Source organism: Symphalangus syndactylus, chromosome 8, assembly GCF_028878055.3.
Source record: "Symphalangus syndactylus isolate Jambi chromosome 8, NHGRI_mSymSyn1-v2.1_pri, whole genome shotgun sequence".
NCBI lineage: Eukaryota > Metazoa > Chordata > Mammalia > Primates > Hylobatidae > Symphalangus > Symphalangus syndactylus.
In genome coordinates this window covers 68,990,996-69,016,652 of record NC_072430.2, presented here as the reverse complement: position 1 = coordinate 69,016,652, position 25,657 = coordinate 68,990,996, and the positions used below count along the sequence as shown (strand labels likewise).

The 25,657-nt window shown below is 39.4% G+C and overlaps 1 pseudogene; it reads right to left on the bottom strand.

Moving 5' to 3' along the window:
- LOC134737327 (lymphocyte-specific protein 1-like) overlaps positions 1–25,657 on the bottom strand; it is a 58,805-nt pseudogene that overhangs the window by 11,361 nt on the left and 21,787 nt on the right.

The window sequence follows — 25,657 nt, the reverse complement described above, 5'->3', positions numbered from 1 at the left end:
ATTTATGCAGCCAAAAAACACATGAAGAAATGCTCCTCATCACTGGCCATCAGAGAAATGCAAATCAAAACCACAGTGAGATACCATCTCACACCAGTTAGAATGGCCATCATTAAAAAATCAGGAAACAACAGGTGCTGGAGAGGATGTGGAGAAATAGGAACACTTTTACACTGTTGGTGGGACTGTAAACTAGTTCAACCATTGTGGAAGTCAGTGTGGCGATTCCTCAGGGATCTCGAACTAGAAATACCATTTGACCCAGCCATCCCATTACTGGGTATATACCCAAAGGACTATAAATCATGCTGCTATAAAGACACATGCACACGTATGTTTATTGCGGCACTATTCACAATAGCAAAGAGTTGGAACCAACCCAAATGTCCAACAACGATAGACTGGATTAAGAAAATGTGGCACATATACACCATGGAATACTATGCAGCCATAAAAAATGATGAGTTCGTGTCCTTTGTAGGGACATGGATGAAACTGGAAAACATCATTCTCAGTAAACTATCGCAAGGACAAAAAACCAAACACCGCATGTTCTCACTCATAGGTGGGAATTGAACAATGAGAACTCATGGACACAGGAAGGGGAACATCACGCTCTGGGGACTGTTGTGGGGTGGGGGGAGGGGGGAGGGACAGCATTAGGAGATACACCTAATGCTAAATGACGAATTAATGGGTACAGGAAATCAACATGGCACATGGATACATATGTAACAAACCTGCACATTGTGCACATGTACCCTAAAACCCTAAAGTATAATAAAAAAAAAAAAAAAAGAAAAAAAAAAAAAAGAATTAAATCTTCCAAGTTTGTTTTTCTTCTAAAACAACTCTAAAATAACTAGGCTTAGTTCTGTGATATACCAAAGAAACAGAAGTAGACTGGAGAGGCAGGTAGAAAATAAGGGGAATTAAATTAACTCCAAAAAGAAGCTAATTACTTTGTGATAACTTCAAAGAGAAAATAAATTAAAAAAAATTTAAAAAGAAGGGAGCAAAAACACTGTCCCCAAACTAGGGAAAACAAATACATCTTGTTTCCATTGATCACAAATTCAGGATCTGTGTAGGTAACACAGTATGTTCCAATATATCCCCTTCTTAAGTCAAGTGAATAACCTGTACTTTCCAAGTAAAAACATTTACATTGCCATTTCAAAACTTCAGATGTTAAATGAAGTTCTGAGGTAATTAAATCTCCCATCAGAATAGGGCTAAATCCTTTCTATGCCATCCTCAAATATACTCAACTACTTCTGCCTATTTTGGCAGTCAGTGATATTACAAAAGTGTGATACAGCAAATCAATGGAATACTACTCAAGAAGAACAAGGAATGAATTACTGATACAAACATACATAAATCTCAAATGCATTATTCTAAGTGAATATGCCAGAATCAAAAGGCTACAATCTGTAAGATTCTGGAATTCATATGACTTTCTAGAAACGGCAAAACTATAGAAATGGAAAACAGACTACTGGTTGCGAGGGGATTAGCATAGAGAGGGAGAGATTTGTGAAAACACTAAAAAGGGTGACTTTTATGATATGTAAATTATATCTTAATAATAATTAAATAAGAATGTACCCTATCCTCTTGAAAAAAAGTGTATTCTTACACTGAGATAAAATCTGACCCTCTAACATCTGAAGTTATGGCTGGGCCACGGTGGCTCATGCCTGTAATCCCAGCACTTTGGGAGGCCGAGGTGGGTGGATCACTCGAACCCAGGAGTTTGAGACCAGCCTGGCCAATATGGTGAAACTTCATCGCTACTAAAAATACAAAAGTTAGTTGGAGGCCAGGTGCGGTGGCTCATGCCTGTAATCCCAACGACTCAGGAGGCTGAGGCAGGAGAATCACATGAACCTGGCAGGCAGAGGTTGTAGTGAGCCGGAGGTTGCTGTGAGCCAAGATCGCATCACCACACTCCAGCCTGGGCGACACAGCAAGCCTCTATCCCCACCCCCAACCACCCCAAAAAAAAAAAAAAAAAAGCTGGGCAAGGTGGCGCATGCCTGTAATCCCAGCTACTAGGGAGGCTGAGGCAGGAGAATCATTTGAACCCAGGAGGTGAAGGTTACAGTGAATCGAGATTACACCACTGCACTGCAGCCTGGGCAACAGAGCTAGAGACTTCATCTCAAAAAAAAAAAAAAAAAATTCAGGTTAAAAAAAGCCCAAAGTCAAATAGCTCTTATATTTCCTTATTCAGGCTAAGGTCACAGTTCTTTCCATGGTTAGAAAGTAGTCATCAACTATCACATTCATTCTTGCCTTGTCAAGTTCAAAAAGTGACATTATATAAAAGTGAGGATTTTAATATAGATAATAGTTGAATTTCTCGGTAATATCAAAAGTATTTGACTGTTATTTCCAGTCAAATTAGAGTAACAGACACTAGATTTACCGTCCTGCTGAACCAACTGTAAAACAAAACAGATGAAACAATGGTTTTCAAAACACTGGACATTATGCAACAAAGGACAGTAATACCTGAGAGAAGGGGGAAGCAAACAGGTAGTAAGCCTCATGATTATCCCAGACACCACCTAGAGAGAGTTTCCAGATCATAGCACAGGGAGGAACAGTAACAGTATCTGAAGAAATAATGGCTGAAAAGTGCCAAATTCCATGAAAACTATAAATCCATAGATCCAAGAAACTCAGTAAATCCCAAGCATAAGAAATACGTAGAGAGGGCTAACTACACCAGGGCATATCATAATAAAATAATTTAGAACCAATGATAAAGAGAAAATCTTAAAAGCAGCCAGAGAAATAGGGCACATTATACACAGATGAACAAAAATAAGGGCAACAGGAGGTATCTCATCCGAAATAATGCCTATGAGCAAAATAAAGACTTTTTCAGGCTGGGCGCAGTGGCTCATGCCTGTAATCCCAGCACTTTGGGAGGCCAAGCTGGGCGGATCACCTGAGGTCAGGAGTTCTAGACCAGCCTGGCCAACATGGTAAAACCCAATTTCTACTAAAAATACAAAAATTATCCAGGCGTGGTGGCAGGTGCCTGTAATCCCAGCTACTCCGGGGGGCCGAGGCAGGAGAATCACTTGAACCTGAGAGGCGGAGGTTGCAGTGAGCCGAGATCGTGCCATCGCACTCCAGCCTGGGGGAAAAGAGCGAGACTTCGTCTCAAAAAAAAAAAAAAACAAAAGTTTTCAGACATACAAAAGCTGCAAAAATCCATTACTAGCATTCCATATTAGAAGATACGTGAGTGGAAGACTTTAAGGTTGAAGGAAAATAATATGGAAACACAGATCTACACAAAGGAATAATGAGTACTGGGAATTTTTTTTCATATTATTATTTAAATATCTTTAAAAGACAAAAGACTGCTGGAAAAAAATAACAATGGCGTGTGTGGTTTATCACATACATAGAAGTAAAATACATGACAACAATAGCACAAAGACTGGGAAGAGGAGAAATGGAAGTACACTATTATAAGGTTATTGTACTATCCATGAAGTGGTGTATTATCACTTGAAGACAGACTGTAATAAGTTAAAGATGTGCCTTGTAAGCCCTAAAGCAATTACTAAAATAAGAATTACTGCTAATAAGTCAGCAAAAGAGATAAAACTGAATCATAAAAAATATTTGATAATTCAAAAGAAGGCTGAAAGAGAAGGAAAAGAAACAAGAACAGACTGAACAAAACAAATTACAAAGGTGATAGCATTAACCTAACCATATCAATAATCGTAAGTGCAAATGGTCTAAATTTCTCAATTAAAAGACAGAATTTATCACACTGGATATATTCAACTTTAAATAACTACCTGGCTTCTAATATTAAATAGGAGAGACTGAAATATCAAAAATAAATACATTTTAACATAGCCTGAGATAATATTCTTCTAAAGTAGAAATATGAAGGTCTGGAAGTGGGACAAAAAAAAATTAGAAAGGAAAAGTAAATTTTTGTGAAAAATGTTTCAGAAAATGTCTGGATTATCAGTTTTAGGAAAATATGGTAAATAAATAAAAGAACAAAGAATGAAAAAAAAAAAAAACCCTGCTTCTTTAATGGTTATGCTATTTGAATATACCCTTTCTGCTACCTCCAGTCCTTATCACCGTCATCTATAAATCCCAAGATAACCTCCAAATCTGGCTCACATGCTTCTGCCACCAAACGTCTACATCATCTTGAGTGAAATCAATATGCATGTAGGAGATCCACTTCTGCCTCTTCACAGCCACCACTCTCTCTAGCTGTCATGTCTTAGGTCTTGTCATCATAAAGAACTATCATAGATGCAAACTGATTCTCTGAGCAGACCCGTCAGGCTCAATTACTCCCAATTCATTAGTTCTTTTTTCTTTCTTTTTTCCCTAAATTCGCTAGTTCTTTAATTTAGCTGGGACCTCTAGCCAGGGGCCAGCACACTATTGCCTGCATGTCAAATCCAGCCTACCACCTGTTTTTATAGTAGAGACACATCCATTCATTTATGTACTGTCTATGAATGCTTGCATGTTACAGTGGCAAAGTTGAGTAGCTGCAACAAACAGCCTGCAAAACCCAAAATATTTACTATCCAGCCCTTTACAGAAAAAGTTTGCTGACCTGCTCTAGACCAGGATCTACCCCTTTACTTTTAATTCACCCATTAGCCAGCCTCCTTGTGTCTTCACTTCCTTCCCTCTGTAGTTTTAGTTCATGGCTTATCACTTCAATCATTCCTTTGCCAATTTTTTTGTCCCTTTGTCTCTCCATGAATTCAACTATTAACTATCTGCATTTTCTTTGACTTTACCCAGGCGACCAAATGTGCAGCCTAGTGCCTCTACATACACTCATGATCACACACCTCAACTGGACCCTTAGCTTTTCTTGATCCTACTATTCCCTAGAAAGTTAGTCTTCCTGTTTACCATTAGAATTTTAAACCTTCTCTACTTTTCTTAAACGTCTGGCCCACTCTCAGCAGATAATCCTATCTCATACATAAAGCTATCACTTGTGGACATTCCCTCAAATACCCACCACCAAACAGAAATCCAAATCTATAAACCTGTTAACCTAACTTCCTACATTCTCTCTTGGTAATGATAAAAGACATGCTCCTCCTGCCATTCTCCAGCTATTCTCAGAATCCAATCCCTATCACCTTCTTCAGATTATCTTCCTATTTTGAGTATCTCTACTCTTTCCCTTTAATTGGTTACTCCTCTAAGACACACATCACACATGTGCGCGTGAGTGTGCACACACGGGCACAAACACACACACACACACACTTTCCTTGACCCCATGTGTCCTTCCAGCTATTGCCCTCTAATCTCTCTCCTTCATCTTCACAACCTAAGCTTCCTGAAAGCTAACTATACCCACTTTGTTTCTGCCCTCACCTCTCTCCTGAAGTTCTCAGTGTCCCGTGTGTCACAAAGTCCTACAGATATTCTTCAGCCCTCTGGGAATTAACCAGTAGTGTTAAACAGTCCTTCCTTCTGGAAGCCCTCTCTTCTCTTGGTTTCCTTGGTCTCCTGGTTTTCCTCCTACTGTTAATGTACTCTGTATCAGACTCTTTTTCATGTTTCCATTCTTCTACCAGTCTTTTAAATGTCATTCCTCAGGGCTCCATTTTATGTAGTCTTACCTCACATACAGCTCCTGGGTGACTGTTTCAACTCCAATGGCCGTGAGTGCCACCAGTACCATATGTGGATGCCTCTCAAATTTATGTCTCTAACACATCCATACTTCTGGCTTGAGCTCAAGACCCATATACTCAACTGTCTACTAGCCATCTTCATTTGGTTATCTAAGAAATAAATCCAAAAGTGAACCCACCATTTTCCAAATCTACTTCTGGTCTAGTTGTTTAAATTACAAATGTGGGAGTCACTTCTGACTCATCCTTTTTTCACCCCCTACATCGAATCAAGAAGTAGTTCCTGTGCTTGCCTTGGCAGCACATATACTAAAATTAGAATAATACAGAGAAGATCAGCATAAAATCAAATTTACGTATATGTAAAAAGAACTAGTTTCTGCATATTTTACTTCCTAAATATTTCCTGAACACACCCTTGTCAAGGAAACCTTACTCATTTGCCCAGGTTTCTGCAACAGTCCTCTAACCAGTCGCCCCATCTCCAACGTTGCTCCTCTCTAATCCATCTTCCACACTACAGCCCATGTAAGCCAAGAGTAAATCTCATCATAAACCCCTAATTAAGATCCTTCAAATGCTTAGAATATTCCTAAGTGTGAACTACTTAACATGTTTCACAAGGCCCTTGTAACTATTTTACCCCCCAGCTAACTCTCTATCTACATCTGGAAACATTCCTTCCCTCTCTCCCACTACTATTCAGGTATCCCATTTCTCACATGTGCCATAGTCTTACCTCAGAAGCTCTGCTGCTAATACTCTGCCTTTCTCCCACCTCCCATTCAACAAATATTTAGTCAGTTTACTTGCCCTGGCTAATTCCTACTTGTCCTTCAGATGTCAAAATTAAACATCACTTCCTCCAAGAAGCCTTTCCTGACCACTTGACTAGGTTTGTGCTACTGCGCTCAATAACACTTATTATTTCTCCATTATACATGTCATATGTTATTGTAATCACTTCTTTAACTGTCTGTCTTCCCTATAAAAATCCAACAGGGCATTGTCTTATTCACTGGATTTGGTACTAGGTCTGAAAAACATTATACACATAATCTTTATAAGATGAATGCATGATTGGAAAGTTAGATGAAATGGGCCGGGCGTGGTGGCTCACGCCTGTAATCCTAGCACTTTGGGAGGCCGAGGCGGGCGGATCATGAGATCGAGACCATCTTGGCTAACACGGTGAAACCCCGTTTCTACTAAAAGTACAAAAAATGAGCCAGGCGTGGTGGCGGGCGCCTGTAGTCCCAGCTACTCGGGAGGCTGAGGCAGGAGAATGGCCTGAACCCGGGAGGCAGAGCTTGCAGTGAGCCGAGATTGCGCCACTGTACTCCAGCCTGGGCTACAGAGCAAGACTCCATCTCAAAAAAAAAAAAAAAAAAAAAAAAGAAAGTTAGATGAAATGATACTAGATACTAAGTATTATATACTGAGAATAACTAGGTATTGTATACTAAGAAAATAAACATTTGAGTTAGGAAGTATTCCCAGAGTATTTCCTAGTTCACAGATCAGGAATGGAGTAACCATAGAGAAATTAAGTAGGATCACGGAAATTTAAAACGTTGGGGCAGAGTCAAACTTACATCTATCTGCTTTAAAAGCGCAAGCCCTTTCTACTGAGCTGCGCTGTTTACTTATAAAATTTATAATTTTTTTTAAGAGACAGGATCTCACTCTGTCACTCAGGTTAGAGTGAAGTGGCATAATCTTAGCACACTATAACCTAACCTCAAACTCCTGAGCTCAAGTGATCCTTTCACCTCAGCCTCCCCAGTAGCTAGGACTACAGGCATGTGCCACCATCCCCAGCTAATTTTTTAATTTTTTTGGTAGAGACAGGGTCTTGCTACGTTGCCCAGACTGGTCTCAAACTCCTAGCCTGAAGCAATCCTCCCACCTTGGCCTCCCAAAGTGGGATTACAGGCATTAGCCACTGCAGCCAGCCATGTTTACTTACAAACATTTAAAAATATATTGCATCTAGGCTTCTATTCTCCTAAATTGGTATCCAAAACATAAGAAATGAAAACCTTTTAGGGGGTGGAGCCAAGATGGCCGAATAGGAACAGCTCCGGTCTCCAGCTCCCAGCCCCAGCGACACAGAAGACGGGTGATTTCTGCATTTCTGCTTGAGGTACCGGTTTCATCTCACTAGGGAGTGCGTTAACAGTGGGTGCGGGACAGTCGGTGAAGCGCACTGTGTGCGAGCTGAAGCAGGGCGAGGCACTGCCTCACTCGGGAAGCGCAAGGGGTCAGGGAGTTCCCTTTCCTAGTCAAAGAAAGGGGAAACAGACGGCACCTGGAATATCGGGTCAGTCCCATCCTAATACTGCGCTTTTCCAACGGGCCTGGAAAACGGCACACTAGGAGATTGTGTCCTGCACCTGGCTCGGAGGGTCCTATGCCCACGGAGTCTCGCTGATTGCTAGCACAGCAGTCTGAGATCAAGCTGCAAGGTGGCAGCGAGGCTGGGGGAGGGGCACCCGCCATTGCCCAGGCTTGCTTAGGTAAACAAAGCAGCCAGGAAGCTCGAACTGGGTGGAGCCCACCACAGCTCAAGGAGGGTGCCTGCCTCTGTAGGCTCCACCTCTGGGGGCAGGGCACAGACAAACAAAAACTCAGCAAGAACCTCCACAGACTTAAATGTACCTGTCTGACAGCTTTGAAGAGAGTAGTGGTTCTCCCAGCACGCAGCTGGAGATCTGAGAACGGACAGACTGCCTCCTAAAGAGGGTCCCTCACCCCCGAGCAGCCTAACTGGGAGGCACCCCCCCAGTAGGGACAGACTGACACCTCATTCAACCGGGTACCCCTCTGAGACAAAACTTTCAGAGGAACTATCAGACAGCTGAATTTGTGGTCTCACGAAAATCCGCTGTTCTGCAGCCACCGCTGCTGACACCCAGCCAAACAGGGTCTGGAGTGGACCTCTAGTAAACTCCAACAGACCTGCAGCTGAGGGGCCTGTCTGGTAGAAGGAAAACTAACAAACAGAAAGGACATCCACAACAAAAACCCATCTGTACATCACCATCATCAAAGACAAAAAGTAGATAAAACCACAAAGATGGGGAAAAAACAGAGCACAAAAACTGGAAACTCTAAAAAACAGAGCACCTCTCCTCCTCCAAAGGAACGCAGTTCCTCACCAGCAACAGAACAAAGCTGGATGGAGGATGACTTTGATGAGTTGAGAGAAGAAGGCCTCAGACGATCAAACTACTCTGAGCTACGAGAGGAAATTCAAAACAATAGCAAAGAAGTTAAAAACTTTGAAAAAAAATTAGAAGAATGGATAACTAGAATAACCAATGGAGAGAAGGGCTTAAAGGAGCTGATGGAGCCTGAAAGCCAAGTTTCGAGAACTACACGAAGACTGCAGAAGCCTCAGTAGCAGATGCGATCAACTGGAAGAAAGGGTATCGTTGATGGAAGATGAAATGAATGAAATGAAGAGAGAAGGGAAGTTTAGAGAAAAAAGAATAAAAAGAAATGAACAAAGCCTCCAAGAAATTTTGGACTATGTGAAAAGACCAAACATACGTCTGATTGGTGTACCTGAAAATGATGGGGAGAATGGAACCAAGTTGGAAAACACTCTGCAAGACATTATCCAGGAGAACTTCCCCAATCTAGCAAGGCAGGCCAGCATTCAGATTCAGGAAATACAGAGAACGCCACAAAGATACTCCTCGAGAAGGGCAACTCCAAGACACATAATTGTCAGATTCACCAAAGTGGAAATGAAGGAAAAAATGTTAAGGGCAGCCAGAGAGAAAGGTCGGGTTACCCACAAAGGGAAGCCCATCAGACTAACAGCTGATCTCTCAGCAGAAACTCTACAAGCCAGAAGAGAGTGGGGGCCGATATTCACCATTCTTAAAGAAAAGAATTTTCAACCCAGAATTTCCTATCCCGCCAAACTAAGCTTCATAAGTGAAGGAGAAATAAAATACTTTACAGATAAGCAAACGCTGAGTGATTTTGTCACCACCAGGCCTGCCCTAAAAGAGCTCCTGAAGGAAGCACTAAACATGGAAAGGAACAACCGGCACCAGCCACTGCAAAAACATGCCAAACGGTAAAGACCATCGAGGCTAGGAAGAAACTATAGCAACTAACGAGCAAAATAACCAACTAACATCATAATGACAGGATCAGATTCACACATAACAATATTAACGTTAAATGTAAATGGGCTAAATGCTCCAACCAAAAGACACAGACTGGCAAACTGGATAAGGAGTCAGGACCCATCAGTGTGCTGTATTCAGGAAACCCATCTCACGTGCAGAGACACACATAGACTCAAAATAAAGGGATGGAGGAAGATCTATCAAGCAACTGGAAATCAAAAAAAGGCAGGGGTTGCAATCCTAGTCTCTGATAAAATAGACTTTAAACCAACAAAGATCAAAAGAGACAAAGAAGGCCATTACATAATGGTAAAGGGATCAATTCAACAAGAAGAGCTAACTATCCTAAATATATATGCACCCAACACAGGAGCACCCAGATTCATAAAGCAAGTCCTCAGTGACCGACAAAGGGACTTAAACTCCCACACAATAATAATGGGAGATTTTAACACCCCACTGTCAGCATTAGACAGATCAACGAGACAGAAAGTTAACAAGGATATTCAGGAATTGAACTCAGCTCTACATAAAGTGGACCTAATAGACATCTACAGAACTCTCCACCCCAAGTCAACAGAATATACATTTTTTTCAGCACCACACCACACCCATTCCAAAATTGACCACATAGTTGGAAGTAAAGCTCTCCTCAGCAAATGTAAAAGAACAGAAATTATAACAAACTGTCTCTCAGACCACAGTGCAATCAAACTAGATACTCAGGATTAAGAAACTTACTCAAAACCGCTCAACTACATGGAAACTGAACAACCTGCTCCTGAATGACTATTGGGTACATAATGAAATGAAGGCAGAAATAAAGATGTTCTTTGAAACCAACGAGAACAAAGACACAACATACCAGAATCTCTGGGACACGTTCAAAGCAGTGTGTAGAGGAAAATTTATAGCACTAAATGCCCACAAGAGAAAGCAGGAAAGATCCAAAATGGACACCCTAACATCACAATTAAAAGAACTAGAAAAGCAAGAGCAAACACATTCAAAAGCTAGCAGAAGGCTAGAAATAACTAAAATCAGAGCAGAACTGAAGGAAATAGAGACACAAAAAACCCTTCAAAAAATTAATGAATCCAGGAGCTGGTTTTTTGAAAAGATCAACAAAATTGATGGACCGCTAGCAAGACTAATAAAGAAGAAAAGAGAGAAGAATCAAATAGATGCAATAAAAAACGAAAAAGGGGATATCACCACCGATCCCACAGAAATACAATCTACCATCAGAGAATACTACAAACACCTCTATGCAAATAAACTAGAAAATCTAGAAGAAATGGATAAATTCCTCGACAAATACACCCTCCCAAGACTAAACCAGGAAGAAGTTGAATCTCTGAATAGACCAATAACAGGTTCTGAAATTGTGGCAATAATCAATAGCTTACCAACCAAAAAGAGTCCAGGACCTGATGGATTCACAGCTGAATTCTACCAGAGGTACAAGGAGGAACTGGTACCATTCCTTCTGAAACTATTCCAATCGATAGAAAAAGAGGGAATCCTCCCTAACACATTTTACGAAGCCAGCATCGTCCTGATACCAAAACCTGGCAGAGACTTAACCAAAAAAGAGAATTTCAGACCAATATCCTTGATGAACATTGATGCAAAAATCCTCAATAAAATACTGGCAAACCGAATCCAGCAGCACATCAAAAAGCTTATCCACCATGATCAAGTGGGCTTCATCCCTGGGATGCAAGGCTGGTTCAACATATGCAAATCAATAAATGTAATCCAGCATATAAACAGAACCAAAGACAAAAACCACATGATTATCTCAATAGATGCAGAAAAGGCCTTTGACAAAATTCAACAACCCTTCATGCTAAAAACTCTCAATAAAGTAGGTATTGATGGGACATATCTCAAAATAATAAGAGCTATCTATGACAAACCCACAGCCAATATCATACTGAATGGGCAAAAACTGGAAGCATTCCCTCTGAAAACTGGCACAAGACAGGGATGCCCTCTCTCACTGCTCCTATTCAACATAGTGCTGGAAGTTCTGGCCAGAGCAATCAGGCAGGAGAAGGAAATAAAGGGTATTCAATTAGGAAAAGAGGAAGTCAAATTGTCCCTGTTTGCAGATGACATGATTGTATATCTAGAAAACCCCACTCTCTCAGCCCAAAATCTCCTTAAGCTGATTAGCAACTTCAGCAAAGTCTCAGGATACAAAATTAATGTACAAAAATCACAAGCATTCTTGTACACCAATAACAGACAAACAGAGAGCCAAATCATGAGTGAACTCCCATTCACAATTGCTTCAAAGAGAATAAAATACCTAGGAATCCAACTTACAAGGGATGTGAAGGACCTCTTCAAGGAGAACTACAAACCACTGCTCAATGAAATAAAAGAGGATACAAACAAATGGAAGAACATTCCATGCTCATGGGTTGGAAGAATCAATATCGTGAAAATGGCCATACTGCCCAAGGTAATTTATAGATTCAATGCCATCCCCATCAAGCTACCAATGACTTTCTTCACAGAATTGGAAAAAACTACTTTAAAGTTCATATGAAACCAAAAAAGAGCCCGCATCGCCAAGTCAATCCTAAGCCAAAAGAACAAAGCTGGAGGCATCACGCTACCTGACTTTAAACTATACTACAAGGCTACAGTAACCAAAACAGCATGGTACTGGTACCACAACAGAGACATAGATCAATGGAACAGAACAGAGCCCTCAGAAATGATGCCGCATAGCTACAACTATCTGATCTTTGACAAACCTGACAAAAACAAGAAATGGGGAAGGGATTCCCTATTTAATAAATGGTGTTGGGAAAACTGGCTAGCCATATGTAGAAAGCTGAAACTGGATCCCTTCCTTACACCTTATACAAAAATTAATTCAAGATGGATTAAAGACTTATATGTTAGACCTAAAACCATTAAAATCCTACAAGAAAACCTAGGCAATACCATTCAGGACATAGGCGTGGGCAAGGACTTCATGTCTAAAACACCAAAAGCAATGGCAACAAAAGCCAAAATCGACAAATGGGATCTCATTAAACTAAAGAGCTTCTGCACAGCAAGGGAAACTATCATCAGAGTGAACAGGCAACCTACAGAGTGGCAGAAAATTTTTGCAACCTACTCATCTGACAAGGGGCTAATATCCAGAATCTACAATGAACTCAAACAAATTTACAAGAAAAAAACAAACAACCCCATCAAAAGGTGGGCAGAGGACATGAACAGACACTTCTAAAAAGAAGACATTTATGCAGCCAAAAAACACATGAAGAAATGCTCATCATCACTGGCCATCAGAGAAATGCAAATCAAAACCACGGTGAGATACCATCTCACACCAGTTAGAATGGCCATCATTAAAAAATCAGGAAACAACAGGTGCTGGAGAGGATGTGGAGAAATAGGAACACTTTTACACTGTTGGTGGGACTGTAAACTGGTTCAACCATTGTGGAAGTCAGTGTGGCGATTCCTCAGGGATCTCGAACTAGAAATACCATTTGACCCAGCCATCCCATTACTGGGTATATACCCAAAGGACTATAAATCATGCTGCTATAAAGACACATGCACACGTATGTTTATTGCGGCACTATTCACAATAGCAAAGACTTGGAACCAACCCAAATGTCCAACAACAATAGACTGGATTAAGAAAATGTGGCACATATACACCATGGAATACTATGCAGCCATAAAAAATGATGAGTTCGTGTCCTTTGTAGGGACATGGATGAAAATGGAAAACATCATTCTCAGTAAACTATCGCTAGGTCAAAAAACCAAACACCGCATGTTCTCACTCATAGGTGGGAATTGAACAATGAGAACGCATGGACACAGGAAGGGGATCATCACACTCTGGGGACTGTTGTGGGGTGGGGGGAGGGGGGAGGGACAGCATTAGGAGATACACCTAATGCTAAATGACGAGTTAATGGGTGCAGGAAATCAACATGGCACATGGATACATATGTAACAAACCTGCACATTGTGCACATGTACCCTAAAACCCTAAAGTATAATAAAAAATAAAAAATAAAAAAAATAAAAAAAAAAAAGAAATGAAAACCTTTTAATACAATACCAATTAAAATCACTTCTTTGAGTCAGTTAATATAGTTTTAGAACAGTTTTTAGCAAATAGCCTAGATTTTTTAAAAATTTATTTTGAAATTTAAGCACATCTCAGGTCACAAGGACACTCAAGTAAAAGACAGAATATTAAGAAACAAAGGAAAAAAAACACACCAGTGATCAACTGGCATTGCTCTAGATCTCAAGCATTTAATATTCAGCTAAGGAAATGCATTAATATACTACTACACTAAATTAACTATAAAATTGGCAGTACATTTAGAAGTCATTTTGGAAAGTTCTTTCATACACTGTCAAATACAGAAGCAACGTGATAAAATAAATAATATGAATTTTGGAGTCAGAAAGACCTGGGTTCAGCTCCATATTCTATCATCACTTAACATCTGTGTGACATTGGGCAAGTTTTTCCACTTCTCTGACTTTAATTTCACATATGTAAAATCCAAATAAATATTATATTTACTGAAGATACTTTACCGAATAACTACTTTAAAATTTAAAGTGAATATGTGGCCGGGTATGGTGGCTCACGCCTGTAATCCCAGCACTTTGGGAGGCCGACGTGGGTGGATCACGAGGTCAGGAAATCGAGACCATCCTGGCTAACACGGTGAAACCCCGTCTCTACTAAAAACACAAAAAATTAGCCAGGCATGGTGGCAGGCACCTGTAGTCCCAGCTACTCGGGAGACTGAGGCAGGAGAATGGCATGAACCCAGGAGGCGGAGCCTGCAGTGAGCCGAGATTGTGCCACTGTACTCCAGGCTAGGTGACAGAGCGAGACTCTGTCTCAAAAAAAAAAAAAAAAAATTAAAGTGAATATATATATATATGTATAGCCTCTAGCACAAGGTACGTATTTCAGTAAATGATATAAATGAACATTAATGTCTTCAGACATCTGATTGGGAAATTCAACCTGAAATTATGCCAAAAACGTACCTATCTGAAACATGGTTGATAACTTTTGATTAATTTTTGTCATTCTTTCCTAATACCTAATAAGTGAATTATATCTATATTTCTTAATATCTGATTATTTACAAGTAATATTTTATATTGTTTGATGGTATGAAGTAGGAAAAAGAAAAAGAAGAAATAATTCAAAAATATAATAAATGGTTCAGCTGTTAAAACATGTTCTAGGCCGGGCGCGGTGGCTCACGCTTGTAATCCCAGCACTTTGGGAGGCTGAGGCGGGCGGATCACGAGGTCAGGAGATCGAGACCACGGTGAAACCCCGTCTCTACTAAAAATACAAAAAATTAGCCGGGCGTGGTGGCGGGCGCCTGTAGTCCCAGCTACTTGGAGAGGCTGAGGCGGGAGAATGGCGTGAACCCGGGAGGCGGAGCTTGCAGTGAGCCGAGATTGTGCCACTGCACTCCAGCCTGGGCAACAGCGAGACTCCGTCTCAAAAAAAAAAAGAAAAAGAAAAAAAAAAACATGTTCTAGTTACAGAAACTCCTGTGGACAAGAAAGACCAAAACAGTTTTCCACCTGAAATCGAAGAATTATGTTTTTGGGATGAGGAATTCCTCCATGCTTTAACAAGAAATCTCTTACCTAATTTCCTAATCTTTCTCAGGATTTCAAGAGCATGATGTACTTTGTACTGCACATCTGAAAGTTCCCATTAACTCTGGGCAGACCCAGCAAGACAAGGTTATGCTGGTGCATGTTACCCCATGAACTCTGATCCTTCCAGTAAGTGTAGAACATAAGCAGAAAATAGGGAACTAAAAGAAAGAGGAAGAGGGAAAAGGAAGGAAGGTGGTGGAAAATGATCTAAATGACACTAAATGGTGCCAAAAGACAAGCAGGTCAGAAAAAATAACTAATATACAAATAATTAGAAAGTAACTTACAGTTGTAAATGTTGCTAGAAAATACTAGACATTAACTTCTTTTTAACGCTTAAACTTCCTTTCAAATTAGCTTAACAGAATCATAGCTTGGAGGCTTCATATCTCCCTGATTTAATTCTGTCCCATATTTCAACTTGTGGTATTTGGCTCTAACAAAGAAATGAGAAAATACAGACCATCTTAAAATATATTTAAATTAACTTTAACATACACAATAGTAGTAGTCACAAGAATTCAATAGTCCTGGCTGAACACTCCTAGAACTTTCAAAGGCTCATAGCTTTCCATGGTGTCAAAGTTGTAATACAAAAGTGCTTGCCTTTTTTGTTGTTGCTGTTGTTGTTATACCATCAAGTATCCTTATAACAAAATAAAGGAGTAACTCTGGGAATCATAACTCTTCTTTTTGCAATAACAAAATGAACCATATAACATCCTAGTTTCTGTAGTATTCAAATTTTCCTGATGATTGCCAAAGCTAAATTTTACTATCAAAAACAGTTAAAAAAAAAAAAAAAAGGTTTGGATTGTGAAATAAATTTGTAGAAGACTTTTCTCAAAAAATTGAGCTTTTTAAAAAGAAAAGTCATCTACAATATTATATGCCTTGTCAGATAATCATGATTTGCCAAATATGCATTATACTGCACAATCCAAGGGGGAAAACCCCAGCCCAAATCATCAATGTTGAATAAGATATTCCAGTAGAAAGGAATTTTTTTAAACTAGTCAAGATATCCCTTGTCTTTTACTCAAAAAGAACTGTGAATGGGAAGACTGTCTTATCTTCTTTTCAAAGTTGACAGAATGTTATCATTCTGGTTAATAGGATTTAACCATCTGATTTAACTATCTCGGATTTAACCATGATACTAGAAAAACAACCCAGATAATGTAGAAATTTTTAAAAGGGTGACTAAAAATAGCCATATCTGCTTAATCTATTGGCATATTTTCACTTCCTGGCTCCCTAAAATATTGAGGCCATTTATAATAAATATTCAATGTGTTAAGACTGGGATATTAATATAAACAACAATAATTTGAAGAACCAAAATAATAAAGTAATAAAGGAAGAAAAGTGTAACACAGCCAAATTTGAAAGATTTTTTTTTCCTTATAAAAACCTAATAGAGCACTTAGCATTCGTTTTTTTCATAATTTAAGAAAAGTAGTGGCTGGGCATGGGGGCTCATGCCTGTAATCCCAACACTTTGGGAGGCCAAGGTAGATGGATCACCAGAGGTTAGGAGTTTGAGATCAGCCTGGCTAACATGGTGAAACCCTGTCTCTATCAAAAAATACAAAAATTAGCCAGGCATGGTGGTGCACCTGTAATCCCAGTTACTCAGGAGGCTAAGGTGGGAGAATCGCTCAAACCCAGCTGCAGAGGTTGCAGTGAGTGAGCCAAGATCATGCCACTGCACTCCAGCCTGAGTGACACAGTGAGACCCTGTCTCAAAAAAAAGAAAAAAAGTAGAAAGGAAATGAAAAATTATTTGCTCAAATGTGTAAAATACTGAAATCAGGCCGGGCGCGGTGGCTCACGCTTGTAATCCCAGCACTTTGGGAGGCCGAGGCGGGCGGATCACGAGGTCAGGAGATCGAGACCACGGTGAAACCCCGTCTCTACTAAAAATACAAAAAATTAGCCGGGCGTGCTGGCAGGCGCCTGTAGTCCCAGCTACTCGGAGAGGCTGAGGCGGGAGAATGGCGTGAACCCGGGAGGCAGAGCTTGCAGTGAGCCGAGATTGCGCCACTGCACTCCAGCCTAGGCGACAGAGCGAGACTCCGTCTCAAAAAAAAAAAAAAAAAAAAAAAAAAAATACTGAAATCTTTCTTATTTTGCAATAATAATCATTTTGCAGTCACAACAGAAAAAAAAGTTTTACATAGAGAGGAAATCTAACAAAACCTATGAAAATTATAGGCAGTTGATGTCCTATTTCTTAAGGTAGGTGATGGGTACATGAGTATTTTTTATAACAGTCTTTACATCTTATACGTATGTATGAAATGTTTTATAGTAACATTTACACATTAAGAAGGAAAAAAATATATTCATATGCCAATGAACTGATCTCTTAAGCAAAAAGTAAAAGGTACAAAATACTATGTATGTCTCCATACATTTTTTAAAAGATATATATCTATTTCATTAGCCTATGCATATGAATCTTTCTGGAACGATACATAATACATAAGATACCAGTTGATAAGATTTCCTTGGGAAAGGAAATCAATGAACTGAGGCAGAAGGGAGAATATTTTTGCTGTTATTTGGTTAACTAACTATATATATACTTAATTTTTAGTAAATATGTTTGGTCCAAATTATTTAGAACATCTATTCTCAATGTGTCTCTTAACCACAAAGATTTTATCACTGGACTAAATGTTTGCCCATCTAGTTCAATGTGTTTGTAATACTATTGATCATCAGAAGGTAAGATTTACAGACATTAATTTGACTTCCAGTTACTAGAAAGTAAACAAGGTTCTAAATGTTACTGTCAATCTCTTATTTTTCCAGAAACACACTTCATTTACCATAAGACAAAGTAGTAATACCTGCTAGAAGTCAAAATAGCAACTGAATGTAACTAGTCTGAAGACAGATTATATTAAAGCTTTTAAAATAATAGTAGCAATAAAATGTTATGGAGTTTATATTTTATATATATATATATATATACATAAAAAAAATTTTCAAACACAAAATACTGCATTATAGTGTATTCTAGTGGTCTCAGGAAAAACTACAACAGAACCTACAAAAAGAGAACAGAAAATATTTTACAAAAATAAATGTAACAAAAATTGTGACACATTATGAACATTTTATTTTAAAAATTAGACAAAGGCAAAATATGTAAAGAACTTCTGTGTTTATCACAAGCTATGGTCCCTTAAATCAAGGTCTCCCTACTGAATTGTTACATTCACTAAAATATATTTTCTCACAGAACCCTCCTTATGCTTAATAGCATTCCTTTTTAGTCAATATGTGAAAATACCTTCTCATTCATACCGTTTTCCACTGTTTTAACACTCAGCTCACTGTGTTAACCAATCTTTCTTGTTTGCTATTCTTTTTCTGTCTAATTCTGCCTGTAAGATAAAAAAGCAGATCTTATATCTAGCAACTCCATGTTTGATACATAGGCAGGCCCTCCATAAATGACCTTTATTGGATAAAAATAGCATAAAAATTGTTTAATAACTTAATACACTAAAGGAGTAATTTTAGCTTTGTTTCAAAGCCTATTATTATAAATATTATGCTAGGAGTATAATAGCATCTCAATTGTATCTTAAATGTGCATGCTAAAAATAATTTGATTAATTTCAATGAACTATTACTGAATTCCTATGATTTACAGGCACTGTGCTGGCTGCTGGGACAACCTACAGCTTGTAGTTAGGTAAGGGTGGAAGGTGAGGGTATGCCTAAGAGACAGGAATGTAAATAACTACAGCATACTGTTTAAGAGCTATAAGGGCTACTAGCAAGTATTACAAGAATGCAGATAAGGGATTATCTAATTCAGTCAAAACTGGTGTCAAAGAAAGCTACCAAAAAGAAGGTAACACGTGGGATTTTAGCTAAATCTCAAAATGCCAGTGGGAGTTTTCCAATCAGAAAATGGATTGATGGAGAGGGCATTTCTGTCAGAAGCGACATCTTAAGTGGAAGAAAAAAAAACACACATAGTGGGTCAAAAAACAGCAAACAGAATAATTACACCCAAAAGGTATGGAAGGAATGGAGACAGAGAATGGACAGAAAGGGCCTGGTTGTGAAGAACTTTACTAAGAACCTGAAATTAGTTAGATATTTTTAAACAGGGATATAATAGAATTATCATATTTGTGTTTTAGAAAATGAATTCTATGGATATGGAAAACGAACTAAAATATGGAAATACTAGAAGCAAGGAGGACAGTTAAGTTACTACAGTAGGGTAGATAAAAGTAGCAGTGAATAGAGAGAAATTTTAAAAATGGTAGAAATTTTTCAGAATTGTATTTATATAGTATTTGAGGTTCCTCAGCATAGATGTTCCTAAGTCAACCTCAGATTATACACTATGTAATCTTGAAAATTTATATTAAATTTTATCACACATTAAGGAATGTTTTGATAAATCCACTGCTAGGTAAGTAATTCTTCTGTAACGTTAATAATTCGGTTTTACTTTTGGATCCTAAAGTGGGACTACTTAGAAAATCTGTAAAAATCATGCAAAGAAAATCATGTAAAATCATGATCTTTACTTAGGCATTTACAGGTGAAATGACAAGGTATCTGGAATTGCATTAAAATAGATCAAGGTGAAAAAGACTGACAAAAACATTAACTGTTAAAACTTGGGGCTGTATATAAAAGATATTAGTTTCTCTATGAGTATATTTCAAATTTTCCTCAATAAATTTTTTTTAAATTCAATTTAAAATTCAAGCCACAAATAAATGCTTTTTAAAAATTTCTTAGATTATACAAATAGTGCCATAACATCAAGAATAATTCCAAATCATTCCATATACTTCAAAAGATACAAACCAGGCTGGGCGCGGTGGCTCACGCCTGTAATCCCAACACTTTGGGAGGCCGAGGTGGGCGGATCACCCGAGGTTGGGAGTTTGAAACCAGTCTGACCAACATGGAGAAACCCGTCTCTACCAAAAATACAAAATTAGCCGGGTGTGGTAGTGCATGCCTGTAATCCCAGCTACTGGGGAGGCTGAGGCAGCAGAATCGCTTTAACTCAGGAGGTGGAGGTTGCAGTGAGCCGAGATCGTGCCATTGCACTCCAGCCTGGGCAACAAGAGCAAAACTCCATCTCAAAAAAAAAAAAAAAAAAAAAGACACAAAAGCAAGAACTCTTTTCCAGGAGCAATCCCATTTAGTTAAGAAAGAGAAGAAAAAAATCTTCCCTAGATTCAGCCAGTTCCTTATCTTTACTGTCCTTCAGAGTCAAATTTCTTAAAAAAATAAGCAACTCTGCCAGGCGCGGTGGCTCACGTCTGTAATCCCAACACTTTGGGAGGCCAAGGCGGGTGGATCACAAGGTCAAGGGATCAAGACCATCCTGGCCAAGATGGTGACACCCCATCTCTACTAAAAATACAAAAATTAGCCCAGTGTAGTGGCACACACCTGAGGTCCCAGCTACTCAGGAGACTGAGGCAGGAGAATGGCTTGAACCCAGGAGGCAGAGGTTGCAGTGAGCCGAGATCACGCCACTGCACTCCAGCCTGGTGACAGAGCAAGACTCTGTCTCAAAGAAAAAAAAATAATAATAATAATAATAAGCAACTCCATCTCTCCCCACTTCATCCTTCCCAGCCCTCGATCCTCTGTGATCTGGCTCATGTTCCTGCTGCCTTACTGAGGCTGCTTTAGTAAGGGTACCAGTAAGCTTCCAACTGGCAACTCCAAATGACTATTTTCAGTATACAATTTACTTGGAGTCTACTTAGCATCTTCAGTTATTGAACTTCCTCCTTTAACTCACTTCCAAAATACTACTCTCTCCTCCTTCCTTCTCTATTTCTTTGTTGGCTCTTCTTCCTCTGCCTTCTCTTCGAATATTTCTACTTCCTGTCACTCCTTATAGTTCTCTCTTCTGTTTCCACAATACTTGTTCTATCAACTACTCCTTTCACTTCATTCACAATAATACTGATGATTCCCAAGCATATATCTCTCATCATGCGTCCCCCTCACATATCTGCTCTTTAATTCTTCTTTTTAATTCATTTGATACCTTCTAAAAGTCTCTCATAATTCAGATAGTCCTTCAAGCCAGGAACCTGGGAGTCGTTCTCAAATTATCTTTCTCACTCACCCACTGTCCCATCTCCAAATTTTTATATAAGCTTCGGATTTCATGGACTCTACTTAAAATTTTTTATAGTTGATGTGTCTCTATTTCAGCAGCTACTGTGTTATCATTTCTCATCTTAGACTATTACAATCTTTCTGCCTGTGTTTACAGATCTTTCCAGTCCACCCCCACACTGAGGTCAGGAGATCTTTCTAAAATGTATTTCATACTCTATCTTGCTTAAAACTTTCAAGTGCTTAACAACTAAATGCAGTATATATTTCCAGATTGGATCCTGGACCAGGAAAAAAAATGCTATAAAGATCATTTTTAGAACATCTGAATATAGACTATATCAGATAATAGAATATCAATGTTACATTTCTTTAATTTGGTAATGTACTATAATCACATAAGGAAATGTCCTTGCTCTTAGGAAATATACACAGAGGTAGTTAGGGACAAACTAGCAAATGATTTAGGGGAAAAAATGATACCTATACAGAGAGCAAACACAATAAAGCAAATATAGCAAAACATTTTCAATTGGTGAATCTGGGTAAAGGGTATACAAGATTCTTGCAACTCCTCTATTAGTTCGAGATCATTTTAGATAAAATTTTTTGGGCTGGGCATGGTGACTCACGCCTATAATCATGGCACTTTGAGAGGCTACAGCAGGAGGCCTGCTTGAGCCCAGGAGTTCCAGACCAGACCTGGCAACAGGGCGAGACCCTGTCTCTCTAAACAATTAAAAATTTATCTGTGTGGACTGGAGTATATCTGTATTCCCAGCCACTTGGGAGGCTGAAGTGGGAGGATCACTTGTGCCCAGAAGGTTGACACCACAGTGAACCATGACTGTGCCACTGCACTACAGCCTGGGCAACAAAGCAAGACCCTGTCTCAAAAAAAAATTTAAACCTCCCACATTCCCTGTTACATGTAAGATAAAAGTTTGAACTCCTTGGTTAGGCTCTCTGTGATCTAACTCTTGCCCCCTCTACCATTATCGGTCATCAACTGAGAGGAGGACCACAACCAACATCCTACTCTCCACACACAAAAATTACAAATTTCTGAACACACCAAACTGCTTTGTTCCATGTCAAACATGTTCTCTCTACTTCCTGCACCTTGTCTGTGTGACAAGCACCTTCTTATTTGATGCTATTCAAGCCTCACCTCCTCTTACTCTGCACTCCTTTCTACTTTCCTCTTCCAGATGAACATAACCACTCCAGGCCGCACGCGGTGGCTCACACCACCCAGCACTTTGGGAGGCTGAGGAGGGCGGATCAAGAAGTCAGGAGATCGAGACCATCCCAGCCAACATGGTGAAACCCCGTCTGTACTGAAAATACAAAAATTAGCTGGGCATGGTGGTGAGCGCCTGTAATCCCAGCTATTCGGGAGGCTGAGGCAGGAGAACTGCTTGAACCCAGGAGGTGGAGGTTGCAGTGAGCCAAGATCGTGCCACTGCACTCCAGCCTGGCAACAGAGCAAAATTCCATCTCAAAAAAAAAAAAAAAATCTCGAATACTCGGCCAGGTACATTGGCTCATGCCTGTAATCCCACCACTTTGGGAGGCTGAGGCGGTGGATTACCTGAGGTCAGTAGTTCAAGACCAGTCTGACCAATATGGTGAAATCCTGTCTCTATTAAAAATGCAAAAAAATTAGCCAGGCATGGTGGCATGCGCCTGTAGTCCCAGCAACTCAGGAGGCTGAGACAGGAGAATTGCTTGATCCTGGGAGGCAGAGGGTGCAGTGAGCTGAGATCACACCACTGCACTCCAGCCTAGGCAACAAAGCAGGACTCCACCTCAAAAAAAAAAAAAAAAACTCACTACTCCCAAATTATGTATTTTTAAAAATGTTTTTTATTTCTTATTTTTTTTATTTTTTTTTGAGACAGAGTCTTGCTCTGTCACCCAGGCTGGAGTGCAGTGGTGCAATCTCGGCTCACTGCAAGCTCCACCTCCCCAGTTCACACCATTCTCCTACCTTAGCCTCCCAAGTAGCTGGGACTACAGGCACCTGCCACCATCCCTGGCTAATTTTTTTATATTTTTAGTAGAGACGGGGTTTCACCGTGTTAGCCAGGATGGTCTTGATCTCCTGACCTTGTGATCTGCCCGCCTCAGCCTCCCAAAGTGCTGGGATTACAGGCGTGAGCCACCATGCCCCGCCTAAAAATGTTTTTTCTTTCCATGTCCCTAATACAGCTTTTCATCAACTTTCCCAAAGTATGAAAAGAAACACATATTTTTCACTAAGAGGTCAACCTATTTTCAATCTCTTATGCCATTTAAAGATTCTACATGATGATGAACATAAGTTCTAATAAAATTTTATCTGTTTCTCATTATTCATAAATATCATCTATTTATCTAATTGCATCTAAATGCTATTCTATTGCAAATATCCCATTCGCCAACTTCAAAAAGAGAAAAAAAGACAAGCATCATTAAAAACAAAGCAAGAAAGTAGCAAAATAGATAATTCCAATATCACCTATAAGTACTCAATTATCTAAAACAAATGAATTCAGATTGTCGACAAAAAAATCCAAGGCCCATTCATTAAAGCAAATAAATAACTCATATAACTTCCAAAAATCTCACTCATGACCCATTTTCCTTTACTTGTGACCCAAATTTAGTTACTAGAGTATCTTAGACACTAGCAAAATAGAAAGGTAAGATAAGCTTCTGGAGAGATTTTTAACGGCAGACAGCAAAGGAACAAAATACACAAAAAAAGTCTATAGGCTGGGCACGGTGGCTCACGCCTGTAATCCCAGCACTTTAGGAGGCCGAGATTGGGGGATCACAAAGTCAGGAGATCGAGACCATCCTGGCTAACATGATGAAACCCCATCTCTACTAAAAATACAAAACATTAGCCAGGCGTGGTGGTGGGCACCTGTAGTCCCAGCTACTTGGGAGGCTGAGGCAGGAGAATGGAGTGAACCCGGGAGGTGGAGCTTGCAGTGAGCCGAGATTGCACCACTGCACTCCAGCATGGGCGACAGAGTGAGACTCTGTTTCCAAAAAAAACAAAAAGTCTATATAGAATCTTAACATAGTCTGCTAGAACAATTTTTTTTCTAAAGAAAACACATCAAATTGAATAATATTAAATGACAGGAAAGGAGTAAACATTATAGAAACTTCCTTTAAAAATTAAAAACTATTTCAACTTTAAAATGAATGGGTATTAACAGTTCAGGGAGCACATCTGCTTCTTCAAAACAGGCAGAGTAGGAAAAAAATGTTGCTAATTTTTAAGAAATCATATAAATCAGCTTTCTGATTATTAAACTATTCATAATAAAATTAACATATTACAACCATTCATACAAATGTTTACTATAGACACACCTGAACTCAAGCAGTATTAACATTTCAATTTATTTTAGGAATGATGAAAAAATTATTCCAACATTTAAGAGACCACCATTTTGGCCAGGCCCAGTGGCTCACACCTGTAATCCCAGCACTTTAGGAGGCTGAGGTGGGCACATCACCTGAGGTCAGGAGTTCGAGACCAGCCTGACCAACATGGAGAAACCCTGTCTCTACTAAAAATACAAAATTAGCTGGGTTTGATGGTGCATGCCTATAATCCCAGCTACTGGGGAGGCTGAGGCAGGAGAATTGCTTGAAACCGGGAGGTGGAGGTTGCAGTGAGCCAAGATGGCACCATTGCACCCCAGCCTGGGCAACAAGAACGAAACTCCATCTCAAAACAAACAAACAAACAAACAAAAAAGAATACCACTTTTTGTTTTACTAAATTACCTTTCCTGTTTAAGAGCATACTCCAACATTTTTATCCTCCTCACAAGATCCTTCTTCAAATTTTCTTGGCCCTTCCTTTCTCCCTGTAGGAAGGCAATCTGGGCCTGAGTAGGGGAAAGACAGACAAAATTCAGTTTAGACCAAAAAAAAAAAAAGCTTTTTTAACCCAGTAAAGAACCTTTGGAAGTTAGAACAATTAGATGCAAAAATATT